Source organism: Vigna angularis, chromosome 5 (genome assembly GCF_016808095.1).
Source record: "Vigna angularis cultivar LongXiaoDou No.4 chromosome 5, ASM1680809v1, whole genome shotgun sequence".
Classification (NCBI taxonomy): Eukaryota; Viridiplantae; Streptophyta; class Magnoliopsida; order Fabales; family Fabaceae; genus Vigna; species Vigna angularis.
The window spans coordinates 22012596-22026373 of record NC_068974.1 but is presented as its reverse complement, the minus strand read 5'-3'; positions in this window follow the sequence as shown (position 1 = coordinate 22026373).

The following is a 13778-nucleotide window of genomic DNA, read 5'->3' as shown; positions in this document are numbered from 1 at the left end:
TGTAGATAAAGCCCTAGTATTGGACAAGTGTTGACAATATTTTTAATCTCCAGAAACGAAACCAAAAACCTGTTGATGGATCGGCAAGTGTATCGAATCGCACAAGTAATATAAAATGGTAAGACCAAGTATCGTGTCCCAGAGGACTCTCGGCACTAAACAGTCGTGTGATAACTTAATTAATTAAGACTTAAAATAAACGAGATCATTGGTTTGAGATGCAAAACCAGAAAATAAAATATGAATGCAAATTGATCAATAGTAGAGTAACACAAAGATGAATGGATGTTGTTTAACACAACCCCAAACTTAGAACTTTGCTTATCCTCAAGCAAAACAAATTGTAACTTAGCTTTTCAGAACAATCACTACAAACCTTTTTCAAAAACTTTTTTTTTCTTCAAGACAAGAAATCACTTTTATCAATTCAGCATAAAGATCTCAGTCAAGATGTGCAGATACTTTAATTCAATCAAAATCAATGTGATGCTCATGTATTTCAACAAATGCTATCCTTAAGAATGATCAATCAACCAAGCAAGGATGTAATCAGAAATTCAAAGAACTATTCCTCACCAAAGAAATTGTTTCACTCAAGAACTCAAAAGTATATTACTCAAGCACTCAAAAGTGTATCACTCAACTCACAGGTTTATAGTGAGATCTCTCAATCACTCTGCTATCACAATATCACACAAATTAATTTTGCCTTTCATTTTTACCAAAATCAAACATACTCACAAGCAGGTTTTCATTTCAAGGGCTTTTATTGGCTTGTAACTTGGTTGGGCTAAGAAGAAACATGGTTTTTTTGGAATGCAAAATCCTTGAGTTAAGAGAGATATTTATGAATTTAACAATTACACACAGGTTCTCTTTTCAAGAAGATCTTTCCCAACCTTTTTCCCTTGCAGTGAGCTTTCTTTTCTTTCTTTTTTATTTTTCTTTTCTTTTGATTTTTATTTTTCTTTTTGCTCACTGCTTATTATCCTGCAACCCCAAACTTGAGCATTTTTCAATACCTCAAAAATATTCTCAACTCAAGGTAAAGAATTTAAAACAGGGTTTTCAAAACATGCTTAAGGCTAAAGGTTCAAAGGATGGAACAAATTGTTCTCTTTTTATTTGGAAAAATTCATGAATAGGCTAAAAAATTAAGGGATAACAAAAGATGGCCTTGATCGTATGGAAACTGCAAACAAGTAGTTCAATCATAGAAAATTTGGGCAAAATCATTCATGCTTCCAAAGTAATAACAATTATTTACAACAACTCTGAAACCCAAAACTCACACAGGTAAACTCTCAAGTCCTAGAATTCAGAAAAGCATCATGCTTAGTATCTCAATCAAGTTTTACCTCAAGCACTTGTTTCATACTCTTTGAGCCATCACCTGTATATTATCACATCATGCATCATCTCAACATCAATCAACACACTAGAATATCACAAAGCCATACTTATCACAAAACAACCACAATTGAATCAAAGCAGTGAAGTTCATTCAAGCAAAGTACAATAAGTAAAAGAAAAAAATAAAACAGAAACAAAATACAATCAATCAAAACAATAAAACAAAAACAGAAAAATAAAATAAAAGTTTGTAAAACACTGGGTTGCCTCCCAGCAAGCGCTTCTTTAACGTCACTAGCTTGACCCAATCTTCATCATCATAGCATTCATTAGTAGATACTATCAGTAACATCCATTAGTAGTTGTCTAGTCATCGTCCTCTTCCATAGCAACATCCATCAGTAGATGCTGTCATTCATCATGCTCATCATAGCAACATCTATCAGTAGATGTTGTAGAAGCATCCATCAGTAGATGTTGTCATTACTGCCATCAGAAGCAACATATAACCTAAAAAAAACTCAAACACACAAAAATCAAATCAAATCCAAACCACACAACTAAATAAAAAAATAAAATAAAACATTAAATAAAACAAAATAAAAGTTAAAAAATTCAGAGACTGGGTTGCCTCTCAGCAAGCGCTTCTTTAACGTCACTAGCTTGACACCATTAAGCTCAATCTAGATCACCCAATTCCAACTTTAATCTTGGTGTTCTCCTTTCTATCTCCACACCAACTTATCTTCAGCAGCTTCCTCTTTGTAGGCTTGACTTCAAGACCACCAATCTTTTCAAGTACAGATAAAGGCATCAAGTTGATACTGGACCCTAAATCAATTAAGGCTTTCCTTCTTTCATGACTCCTAATAGTTCACGGGATATTGAAACTTCCCGGATCTTTAACTTTTGGATGTAGTACCTTCTGCAGGATCACACTGCAATTGTCTTGTACCTCAATTGTTTCCTCCTCTGGACTTTTTCTCTTTTTATTGAATTTCTTTAGGAAGTTAACATAATTGGGGACCTGTTGCAATGTCCTAGTCACAGGAATTGTAATCTCCACTTCCTCGAAGATTTCCATAAATTGCTTAAAGTGTCTTTCCTTCTCCTCCCTAGAATAATTCTTTGGGTAGGGAAGAAGTTTTTCATATAATTCTTTCTTTTCTTCCTTATGCTCTTCCTCTCCTTTTTTTCTTTTCTTCCCTATCTTTTTCCTTTTGTTTTCTCTCACTCTCTTCTTCTTCTTTCTCTATATCTTTGTCTTTTTCACTCAAACTTTCTTTTTCTTTTCTCTCTATTTTTCTCTCATCTTCTTCCTCTCTTTTTCTCTTTTTCTCTTTTCTTTTACCTCACTCTCTTCTTTTTCTTTCTTTTCCTCTACATCTTTCTCTTTTTCACTCACACTTTCTTCTTCTTTTCTCTCTATTTTTCTCTCATCTAAAACATTTCCACTTTCAGTAATGACAGTTGTGCACTCCTCTCTAGGGTTAGCCTTCATGTTACTTCCAAGATCGTCCAGCTTCTGAATTATGTGATCAAGTTGGCTCCCTATCCTAGTGAATGTTGCTTGACTTCTTTTATGATGAGAATCAGACATCTGCATTATCTGTTGAAGTGTGCCATCCATCTTAGCCCATCTTTCTGATACAAAGGGTTGTTGCTGCCATTGTTGTTGTGGTTCTCTATAAGATTGTCCGGCAGCATACACAAATTGACTTTGATCCATGCTTGAGTGACGTTCCCACCAGTGGTTGAAATTACTTTAGTGGAATTGAATGCCCATATAATTACTTTCTTGTCCAAATTGCATCCTGCAAACATTAGACACAAAACCCTAGAAAACACTGTTAGCATAAAAAATAAAAATAAAAATAAAAGATACAAAAATAAAATAAAATAAAGTAAAATAGAATAAAGCCAAAATTAATTAAGAATCACACAAATAGAATAGTTTAAACTGTGAGTCCCCAGCAACGGCACCAAACACTTATTGACAATATTTTTGATCTCTAGAAACGAAACTAAAAACCTGTTGATGGATCGGCAAGTGTACCGAATCGCACAAGTAATATAAAGTGGTAAGACCAAGTATCGTATCCCAGAGGACTCTCGGCAGTAAACAGTCGTGTGATAACTTAATTAATCAAGACTTAAAATAAACGAGATCATTGGTTTGAGATGCAAAAACGAAAAATAAAATATGAATGCAAATTGATCAATAGTAGAGTAACACAAAGATGAACGGATGTTGTTTAATATGAGATGAATATGTTGTTGGGGTTAGATTTCAGCAAGTTCTCTCTCATGTATATAAGAATTCCTCTTTATGCATTAATGTTAACATCACTCACTAAAGTACTTAAAACCCAATCCCTGGGCGCAATAAGCCTGCCTTAATTCCTAGTTCGTGCAATTCCTAGAAAATTACGTCTGAGCATCAAGAGCTTAAGACGACTAAGTACTCATACCCTCATCCCTGAGAAATATTACCCTTGGGAGAATTCAACAAGAACCTGAATTGTAAGGAACCTCCTGGCACTCATGCAATTCATAAATCATGCGACTAAATGAGTTAAATAGAGCAAGTATTAAAATAGATGAATTCCCTAATAATTAATGAATAAAGCATATATGATTAAGAATCAATTCAAATACATGAGAGTTCACAAGGTTACATCATTCCCTAACAACAAATAGAGTTTAGTTCCCCATAGATATGGAGAAACCAGATGTACAATGAAAAAGCATGGGATAGTAAAACCCTAAGAGTAGAAGAGGAAGATTCCGCCTCCAGATCCACCTTCAGAGAGTAGAAGAGTGTCATGTTATGTTGCTCCATCCAGAGATACAAAACCTAGAGCGTCGGGATCCTTTAAATAGAGTCGGAAAAGAGTAGAAACAAGGCCCGGTCCAAAAGAGTCGAAATAGAGCAAAAATTAGGCCTAATCCACGACGCACAACGCTCGAGCGCCCCATTTAGGGCGCCCAAGCAGTGGACGTCGATTTTCGTAGGGCTTGAGCCTTCAATTTCGCCCAGGCTTCAGGGTCCGACGCTTGGGCGGCTAAGGCGCCCGGATGGCGGGCGTCGATTTTTCCACGCTCAAGCCTCCTGCAGGTCGCCCAAGCTTCGTGCGGTTCCCTTTTCTGGTGCTTTTTTCTAAGCCTTTTTGAGCTCTATATCCTTAGCACTTCATCTATGCTGCCTATATTAACTCATTTTCTGTCAAAACAAAGGGAATTAGTCATAAAATCATCAAATTCAACCTCAAGTCTCTTATTCACACAACTTAATGAAAAAGCATGAGTCCAAGCAAGTTTCTAAGTCTAAAAGGGTGCATTTAACATCAAAATTACATCACAGATAACGGTATTTTAAACCATTAACACCAAGGTATGGAGAAGGTTAGCTTGTTTTTATTATATGTGTATATGATATTGATTATCTGGAATTATAATCTTATCTCTGATGCATGTGTATGTATGAGAATGTGTTTGTGCATTATGATATGGTGAATATCATGGTGGTTGTTGGGTTTTACTATCAAAGTATGTAGGATTTTGTTGGGTTTCAAGATATTGATGCCAAGAGGGGATAAATGAATGTTGTTTGGAGGTTTGACTATGCAAATATAGGTTGTAAAGAGTGGTATGATAACCATATGTAGTATGTGGGGTTTGTTTGTGTTGTAATCTACATAATGATTGGTTTTTGATGATTAAACTGATGTAATGTGTATTTGGGTATGTTTATAAGGGAATGTAAGGCTTGAATGTATGTATGATGTGTTATCTATGTTTTCCCATGGTTTGGGGATGATGTTTGTGTGTTTTAAATACTTGATATTTGTCTAGAATAAGATTGGTTTCGACAATAATCGATTATCGTAAGTGATAATCGATTATTTGAGCGTTGTTTTTGAGTTTTGTCACTAGAATAATCGATTATCTGGAATGATAATCTATTATCCTTTCATACGTTATATAACTGAAAAATTGGGCGTCGTACCTCTCTGGAATAATCGATTATCATCAGGTGATAATCGATTATCTTAATGTATTTTTACTAGGAAAGTGAATTTTTAAGAAGAATGCAAGAGTGACAAACTTCAAAGGCTGTAGAACGTGATATTGAGTATGGAATGGAACTGTTTAATAAGTTGGGGTAAGTTTAGAATCTTGTTTGAAATTGAAGCATGGATATGCGATGTGAGGCACTAAGGTTTGTGGTTGATCAATAAGAATTAGAGGTGAAGGACATGTGTCTACTTGTTGTACCTAGTAAATCATGATATTATCTATCGTGCGATATAGGATAATGACTCGCTTTCGCCTTATGTGCGAAAAGGGAGTGGTGTTTGAATCAACATTTGTTCTTTGGCATACTTGACTTGGCTCGACCTTTCACCATGGTTGACTCGTTTTGATTTTTTGCGAAGATGGACTTGTCTCGAACTTTAGTCAAGGTTGACTCTTCTCAACCTTTAGTCGAGTTGACTCGACTAGACCTTCTACCTAAGTTGACTTTGCTCAACTCAAGACTCGACCTTTAACCTCGACATACTCGACTTGACCTTCGCTCCTTGTCGACTATTCTCAACCTTCGTCACATTTCAGCTCATCTCGATGGTCGACTTATCTTGATTTTTAGTCAAGGGCTAATTTTTCTCAACCTTCAGTCAAATTTGAATTTTATCAACCTTCGACTAAGGTCAACTAGTGTCATTTATTGGTTAAGATAGACTTTTCTCAACCTTCTGTCAGAATCGACTCTTTTCAACCTTCAACTAAGATCGATTAGTCTCAATCGTTGGCAAGGACTAACTTAGCAAGGCCTTCCGCCTAAGTCAACTTGACTTAACCTTCCATCGTGGTTGACTTGGCTTGACCCTTTGACTCATATCGACTTAGCTTAACCTTCAATACTAGAGGTCGAGATGAGTCATCTTGGAACGAAGGATAAGCAGAGTCAACCATGACCGAGGGTTTACATGAATCAACCCAATCCAAAGGTCGAACCAAATATTTTTGAAATATAATTTTCCTTGAAGAGAATTTAATTTTCTTTATCAAACAAGAAAATTGAAATTCAAGATATTTCAATTACTCCATACAAACAAACTATTTAAGAAATAAAGAAAATTCAATCATAAATAATTCAAATGTCATATATTTTAATTTCTTAGAATTACTAAAATTCCTTGTCCAAACATAAGGTTAAGCAATTGTACAAAGTTTCAAATCATAGCTTACTTTACCAAAGGTGCCACATCATACGTTATCAAGGTTGGTGCTATGTTATCACATATTTAAAACAAAATAAAAGAAAGGCTTAGTTATCAAATGACTTATATAAAAATCCATTGATTTTGTTCCCATAATTCGATTCATACTAACTTTTCCAAAATACCTAGACATGAAATTTCCCATACGAAAAACCAATTATTGAACTATAGCTTAACTAATATTGTAACAACTTACAAAAAGGTAGCTCCTTACATAACCATAATCAAATATATGAGATAAACCTCCTTTAACTTTTTACCACCTTATAGATTCATTTATATGATTTGTCCTATTAGTAAAGCACGAGTATCCTATCTCTTGATGTCCCTAACACAACTATTACAATATATTCAATCAAGTTACATTAACCACTGGGTGACCATCTTGTTGGTGCAAGATGACTCTAAAAGAGGGAAGGAGCATGAATAGAGTCCATAAAAAATTTATATATTTTGTGAATGAAATGTAATTGTAAAGAATAAAAAGGACACATAAAATGTATATTGGTTCACACTTAACCCAAGGGCTACGTCTAATTTATTAAGTAACACACTTAAGATATTCACTAATCAAATATCCCAATTTGATTACAACATGAGTATAGTCTCTCTAGATATGATAAGTGTGATAAATACTTATCATTCATACTTATTTTAACCTTAAATTTGTATTTATTCTTGTATTATGTTTGTTTCTCATGGGAACATGTAAATTTTTTTGTTTAGTTCAAGTTAAATATTATGTGGTCTTTTATAGATTATTATGTAGGAAAATGGAGATTTAAATAGGGTGAGAGTTTTCTACCAGGACCCCTTTCACTCAACCATAGTTTGTTCACTTAGCTGAGAAGAAAGATACTTTCCCAATGAGTATATTGTCTCACTCAACAAGATAGCAGTTAAAAGCAAACTAGAAGTTGATTCTCGCCCAATGAGAGGTTAATTTCTAAAAGTGGTTATTTAGTCGTGAATGAAATAAAGAAAGGTGGTTTTGTTGTGTGGAAATGTAGAGAAACTCAGGATTTCTATCAGAATATAGGGCATCAAGACTTCGTTCAATCATCAATTTCCATCAAACTTGTATGTTATAGATGATTAGGAGTAGTTAAACTCTCATTACGTTAGGATTGGACGTAATGTACTCAAACTGATGTAAATATTCTTGTCCAATATAATTTATGTTCATTCATACGTTAGATATGAATATTAATGTGTGTGTTGGAATATCATGCATTTGAATGTATCTAATGATTAGAAAGTGAATTGGAACATAAACATAGATATAACACTAAAGAGGATTGGTTCTAGGAATGGATTCAATCTCTATAGGTCATTCTAGACATTTGAATTTAATGCAAATTGTATGTTAAATCAACTAAGAAATTAATAATTTAACATATAGATTTAGAACTTGTTCCTAAGAAATTAGGATTGGTATGCTTTTAGTATGAACATTTGAATGAGATAGAGATATATTGTATAGAGTTTTTGCATTATTTGATTCATGCAATCAAATATGGATTAAGCTTTTATTGAATCTTATCATAATTCTTAAAATTTTGTTGTTTACAATATGAATTTATCATTTATAAAGCAAATCATGACTTGTATCAAAGTTCTAATTGGTAAATAAGCATAATTAGATAAACAAGCGCAAATCCCTTGGAAAAATGATACTTAGAACTTTCATTTACTACTTGTAACAAATTGGTACACTTGCCAAAGAGTTAACAAGTTTTTGGTGTCGTTGTCTGGGCTTTATTTGTTGTTGTTTAGTCAAAATTGTGTTATTTACCAGTTTCGGCTTTTCATTCATTTGTACATTTATTTTGTTTTAGTTTATGCAGATTTAGATTGTGTTTATATTCATTTTGTTCTTCTTTTCTTGATTTGTCTAGGTTTTCTTGTTCTGCACAAGAAGTAGAACAAAATCTAATAATCTATTATTTGATCCAGAAATAGAGACCACAACTCATGAGAATAACAGTAGGAAGAGAAGGCATAACTAAAAAACTAGAGAAGCTAGGGAAGCAAGTTCAACTCCTGACCATACTCTTTTCTCCTCATTTGAACTAGAGGAGGAAGATGTGGCTGGTCATCAAGATGAGTATCATAATGAGGGTCGACGTACTCTGGAAGACTATGCTTAATTTTCAACACCGCTAAATTTCAATAGAATAGCTCGCCCAATTGTGAATGCTACCATAATGAAAATGAAGTCGACCCGGGTTCATTTGGTCTAGAACAATCAATTTCATGGATTGTCGCATGAGAATCTATACACTCATCTTGCTACCTTTTGGAGATCTGCAACACTGTTACGATCCATCAAGTGTTAGATGAGGCCCTAAGACTCACTCTTTTTCCTTTCTCTTTGGTTGGCAATACCAAACTTTGGCTAAATTCATTCCCTGAGAGTAGTTTAACTATTTGGGAGGATGTTGTTGCCAAATTCTTGCACAACTGCTTTCCCCAGTCAAAGATAAAAAAAAAGGAAGTAGGAAATTTCATCCTTTCAACAATATGTTGATGAGTTGATGAGTCAAGCATGGGATTGGTTTAACGAATTGTTAAGAAAGACTTTCACTCATGGTTTTGAAGTGCTCACACAAATTAATCTCTTCTTAGGAGGTTTGAAATCTTATACAAAATTGATGTTAGATTACTTGGTGGGAGCCAACATTAGGTGGAAGACAACTATCAAGACACATGAGTTGATTGTGAATATGACATGTAATGACAATAAAGTGAAAAATGAGAGAAACCAACCTTAGAAGAAAGGTATGTTAGAGCTTCAATCTCAAGATTCCTTGTTGGCTCATAATAAAATCATGACTCAACAACTTGAAACCCTCACGTAGAAACTCTCTTAATTACCAAAAGAGATTTAGAATGTGTCTCAAGCTCAACATCAATAGTTTGTGCAAGGGTGTGAGTTGTGTGGTGGTGATCATACAAATGGGTAATGTGTCATGTAACCAAATGCTCAAGAAGAGCTTAACTATATGTGTGACTATGTGTCTATTTATAACTGTTTGAAACAATTTCAGATTGTGCATTGTGCATCATGGTTGTGCATCATCAGAAAAAAGGGGAGATTGTTGATAGGGGGAACAATGTGAGTGCTAAACCCAATCCTTGATGTGTTTGTTTTTTATGATGACAACACATTGATTGTAACAACACATAGATGTTGTCATGACACAACAGAAATGTGTATTTGTTATTGATACATATGTTGCTATGAAAATATTTCTTGACGAATACATATGTTGACGAAAATATTTCAAAATCTGTTTAAGTGAAGAGCTTAATCGATTACACGGGTTATGTAATCAATTAAGTCTATTATAATTTGAAAATTGTTTTTCAAGCTTAGTCATATCTGAAATAACGATCATATTTTTAAATATGTTTGACTAGCATTTATTGAAAATCGATTACATTAATTGTTCATTCAATTGGAAATGTGTTAGTTGTAATTCTGTTACATATGCTACTACTGTTAAACTGATTTTTGTCGCCTAAAATCAGAACAAACTAGATTTTCCCACTAATGTAGTAAAGGGACAACCTAGGTATTAATCCTCGGACACGGTACAGTTAAGTTCATAAATGTTTGGTTAAAATATTGTTATTCTACTACTACTATTTATTAAAAAAAAACAGGGTGGGGAAAAGAAATTAAACAAACAAATTAAAAAGAAAAGAGTAAGAAAACAAAATCTGTTTTAAAAAAAGAAAAGAAGAAAATAAAATGTAAGAAAATAAAACCTAAGCTAAACTATAAAATCTATGTATACAAGTCTAAACAGTAACTAAACTAACCTATAAATGTTATGAAACAATTATAAAAGAAGCATAGAAATAAACTAGATATGAAAACAAATGATGTATGAAATCAATTCAGTGGAAATGAAAGATGTATACACATAACAGAACCAAATGAAAGAATGCAAAATTTCATTATCTAAGCTAAACATCCTAACCTCTATTCACAAGAAATACCAAAAATAAAGGGGCTAAACAGGAAGCATTGGCTAAAACAGAAATTAGAAATAGAAACCTATTCTACAATTATCTCAATCAACAAATTAACAAAAAATTCTATCAAACAGAAACTAACTAAAGTATGCAGGAAAAGTACCTAAATTCTAATTAGTTGGAAAAAAAAATAACAAACTCAAAAACAGAATTGATTTCAAAGGTGAATGTACATTGGACTAAATAAAAGAGTGCTTAGAGTTCTCATGAAGACATCATGATAATGTGAATCCCAATCCACGGTATTCTAGTTCATATTTCAGAACTTTAAATTGACTATTTCCACTCATTTGTCCAACCAATGTTCATTTGCCTATTCATCAATCTAAAATTCACAAACAGAATTTAAATGTGCAAATGATTGAGGATAAAGTTTCAATTACACTCAGAAAGACATTCTGACTAAAGTAAGCCCGTCACAAGGTTTATAGTTCATATTTCAGAACTTACAGTGGTAATTCCTACTCATTCTCAATCAATGCAAACCTAAATCTGATAAAAGAAACACAAATTTGAATCAATTTTTATGCATTGGACTCATCTCTGACTAGAGAAGACATCTCGATAAAGAATGCCCTATACAGAGTCATTTAATTCCAAAAGGAATTATAGAACGCAGAGATACAGAGTCCAAATCAATTTCCAAAGCAAAAACACTTAAAAAATCATGAACAGAATAAGAAAAAAATTGAAAACACAAGAAAGTAGAAATCGAACAAGAATCTGAAAGTAACATCAACGATTTATTCACAATCAAAAACTAACACTACAAGCATACCAGAAACCACAAAGCAAGCTCACTTTTGTCACTCTCGTGAATTCCTCTGCCAAATCCAATAACAAAATCCCTACTGTACAAAAGCGAGTAAAACCCTAATCTAAAGAATGAAGAACTGTAGCGAAAAGTTGTGTGTGTTTACATGGCTGAAAACCCCTTTATATAGGGTTGAAAAGAAAAGAAAGAAGATGAAAGAAAACCTTGACGCTTCGCTTCGCATTAATCAGACGACCTCCTTCTTCTCATTCACGAACCGCGTCTCCCAACCCTCCGATCGTCTTCATCTTCTTTGTAGAGCAACGTCCAGTCATGTGCACAAGCTTCGGTAAGTGATGCACTAACTTTGATCCTTCTCTTACGCTATCTCTGGAAACCTCAAGTTGAAGGTGTTGTTCTGCCCTAGCTCTAGCACGAATGAGTGCTTTCTTTCCAAATGAATTGCTACATTAGGACCCCCAAGGAAGGCAGCAGCTGCCAAGCCATCCAATACACTACATTTTATTTAATTGGAACACAATCCAGCTGCCTCAAGTCCAATGCACCAGCAGCCCAATTCTCATACAGCAACCAATGCATACTCAGCCAATTACATGTTCAATGCAGTTTGCATCAGCCCAAAATTTCTGTTGGCTTTTCAAGCCCAATTAGCCCCAACTGTGCACATCAACCTTACATAGTTGACCATTGACCAAGCCTAAAAAGAAGTCTGCAAAAAGAAAAAGAATGTATTAAAGAAGAGTAAGAAAAAACAACATATTCTAAAATATATTTTTATTTTGTTTTCTAATTTATTTTTCTAAAAAGAATCTAAGTATTTAAAAACCTATTTTATTTGCCTAAAAAGAGAAAATTAACCAATTTTTATTTAAAAGCTATTTCTAGGTATTTAAACTAATCTATTCTATTTCTAAAGAATTAAAAACTAAAGAAGCTTAAGAAAAGAATTTTAACAAAGAAAAATATGCAAAAATTAGAGTGTTATCACACCCCCACACTTAGACAACTGCCCTCATGGGCAAGGACAAACTAAAGAGAAAAGAAAAACAAAAAGACTCAAACTACAAAAGAAAAGACTAAAGACTCACTAGGAAACTTCTAAATTCTATTTCAACTAACTCAAACCTGCCAAAACACACCAATTCCTAACTATTTCATCAAATCAGAACTGCACAAAAGAAATTTCAACTTTAAACTTAAGCTTCAGCAATTCCAGCAAGCATTATAACAGCTTAATCCAATCAAAATCAGCAAAGCAAACATATGGAAAAGTAATAGTCAATCTCAACCTCACAAGATGCAGTGTGTGCACTCAGTTTCACTCAACTATTTAGGATTGTCCTGTTTCACTCACTCATGACATGTCAACCTCCATTCTTAACTTTGAAAAAACTCTAAGTGATAGTGCTCAACTCATGGTTTTATCTAGATCAAAAGGTCTTTATGGCTTGTAATGTAAATGGCATGAAAGGTCAGAAAATACAAGGCTTAAATGGAAGTAGAGAAACTGTGAAGAAGAGTAAGGAACCTAGAACTCAGTGCACTGTTTTTGATATTTTTGTCAGTCTAATTTATTTATTTATTTTTTATTTTTTTTCTCTGGTTTTTCCACACTGTCAGTCTCATTTTTTTTCACTTCTTTTGCATTTTTGCTCTTTTTCAAACCTGCGCTTTTCTTTTTCACACAACCAGATTTCTTAGCTCATTTTTATTTTCTTTTTCACTTTTGGCCTTTCTTTTCTATTGCACTCACCAAGTTCTAGCTCCCCCTACTTCTCACAAATCTCTAGTGGTTGACAAATGATGGGGTAAAAAGGCTTGTAATGAGTGGAAACAAAAAAATAGGTATGGCTCAAAAGAAAGGTACAATGGATAAAAAAACTGAAATGGTTAAGCTAAATGGCTATAGATGAAAAGAAAGAATGCCTAAATCATGTCTAAATTCTACCAAGAGCAAGGTTATCACAGAGAATCAATGCAAAATCAGAATTAAAGTTAACCATGCATGAAATCACACAAGAAAGACAAAAATTGGCCCAAAATCTCGCAAGGGTTTAAAATTTGTTAAAACTGACTTGCTACTCATCCTATGCAAAAATTATTGAATTGAAATGAACTAAAGCTACAAAAATTAATGCTAGAGCTACCTCTACCACTAAAGTTGAGTGTTTTACTCATAACTTTCTCCACAAAAATCCACATGAAGTGATTCTTTTTTTGTTTGAAACTAGACTGAAAGGGTTTCATTTGAGTATTTTTACGTATTTTTTGGAAAACTGGGCTAAATGCAGTTTAAGTTTGAAAATTGTCACAGTTTACTG